This window comes from Octodon degus, unplaced genomic scaffold (genome assembly GCF_000260255.1).
Source record: "Octodon degus isolate 3935 unplaced genomic scaffold, OctDeg1.0 scaffold00016, whole genome shotgun sequence".
Classification (NCBI taxonomy): Eukaryota; Metazoa; Chordata; class Mammalia; order Rodentia; family Octodontidae; genus Octodon; species Octodon degus.
In genome coordinates, this window is record NW_004524592.1 from 10,808,863 (window position 1) to 10,811,050 (window position 2,188).

The following is a 2,188-nucleotide window of genomic DNA, read 5'->3' on the forward strand; positions in this document are numbered from 1 at the left end:
TGCTACTGAATTTGTGTATTAATTCTAGTAGCTTCTTGGTGAAGATTTTTTGGGTCTTCCAAGTAAAGTTTCATGTCATTTGCAAATAATGATAGTTTAACTTCTTCCTTTCTTATTCTTATTCCTTTTTTTTAACAGTTCACACACCTCATTTTATTCAGAAAGCAGATAATTCTGATCACATGTGATCCAGGAACACTCAAATACTACATCCAATATAATCAGACATTAGACATTCAAACATCATAGCCAATGATGCCACGCTTGCCTATGATCTCTCCAATATAAAACCATATCCACACTTCAGTGGGCAGCAAACCATTCAGCACAGCTTCCTGAGTTATATCACATACAGGTACAAATTCTCTATGATGTGATCATAATGTATATCTAAAACATTCCAATGCAATCTTTATTGTGAGCTGTTTGAAGCTACCAGTTTGAACACTACAGACTTTTTTTCCAGGCTCTGAATAGCTGCAGGGATCTCAGCAGGGGTTGGAGGAACCAGCTCAACCTTGGCATACTGCCAAAATGTGGCCAATCGGGGCTTCAAGTAAGTCACAGCAGCAGTCACTAGCACCACAGCTTTCTCCGCGAGGTTACAGACCAACTGGGCCATGGTTCTAGGGTGGAAGAGCCAGTGCTCTTATTCCTTTTATTTCTCTCTCTTGTTTAATGGCTCTAGCTAATGATTCCAGAACTATATTGAATAGGAGTGGTGATAGTGGACATCCTTGTCTTGTATTAGATCTGTCAGTAAAAGACTTCAAATTTTCCCCATTTAGAATTATGCTGGCCATTGGGTTGTCACAGATGGCTTTTATCAGATTGAGGTAGAGGCCATCTATTTCAATTTTCCATAGGACTTTGAAATGAATGACTGTTGAATTTTCTCAAAAGTCTTTTCTGCATCAATTGAGATAATCATGTGGTTTTTGGATTTGGCTCTATTGATATAGTGTATTGCATTTATAGATATGCGTATATTGAACCATCCTTGCATCCCTGGGATGAATCTTACCTGGCCATGGTGTATAATCTTCTTGATGATTTGCTGTATTCTATTTGCTAGGATTTTATTAAAGATTTTTGCACCTATGTTGATGAGGGAGATTGGCCTGTATTTCTCTTTTTTTGTTGTGTCTTTCTCTGGTTTGGTATCAGTATACTTGCCTCCAGGAATGATTTTTGGAAGACTGCTTCCTTTTCCATTTCACTGAAGAATTTGAGGAGTACTGCGGTTATATCTTCTGTAAATTTCTTGTAGAATTCAGCAGTAAATCCATCAGGACCAGGACTTTTCTTTGTTTGTAGGTTTTTTATTACATTTCATGTTTTATTGGCCGTTATTGGGTTGAGAGTTGTTATATCTTCTTGATTCAGTTTTGGTAATTTGTACCTTTCTAGAAAACTGTCCATTTCTTCTGTGTCTTCTATTCTGTGAGAGTAAGATTCTCAAAGTAGCTATTGATAATCTTCTGAATTTCCACTGAGTCTGTGGTAATTACACCCTTTGCATTACTTATTGCTTGTATTTGAATTTTTTCTTTCCTCTTTTGATGAGGCTAGCTAGGGACTTATCAATTTTATTTAATCTTTCATAAAACTAGCTTTTTGATTCATTAATTCTTTGAATTGTTTTCTTCCTGTCAATTGAATTAATTTTTGGTCTAATTTTTATAATTTTTTCACATCTTTGGGCTTTGGGTTTGTTTTGCTCTTCCTTTTCTAGATGTTTGAGTGCAGCATTAGGGTCTTTATTTGTTGCCATTCTGTTTTTCTAATGTGTCAGTTCCCAGTTATAAATTTCCCTCTAAGAACTGTTTTCATTGCATCCCATAAATTCCTATAAGTTCCTACTTGAATTTTCATTGAATTGTAGATATTGTTGAATTTCTTGTTCAATTTCATCTGTGACCCTTTGGTTGCTGAGGAGGATGTTGTTCAATTTATGTATTTCTGGGGTTTTTCTGGTTTCTTTTATTATTTATTTCCAATTACATTGCACCATGGTCAGATAATATGCATGGGATAATTTCTGTTTTTGTTTTGTTTTGTTTTGACATCAGTTATTTTTATTTTAAAGAAAAAAAACAATGGTACAAAATCTCAAAACAAGATTTTAGGAGAAAAACAATGGTTAGTACATTGTGTATTGTTACTGCCAAAGTAGTTTCTCATATTA

The 2,188-nt window shown here is 34.8% G+C and overlaps 1 pseudogene; it reads right to left on the reverse strand.

Annotated features, from left to right (window-relative positions):
- Positions 1–234: 234 nt before the first annotated feature.
- Positions 235–638, reverse strand: LOC101565696 (annotated as a pseudogene).
- Positions 639–2,188: the final 1,550 nt, after the last annotated feature.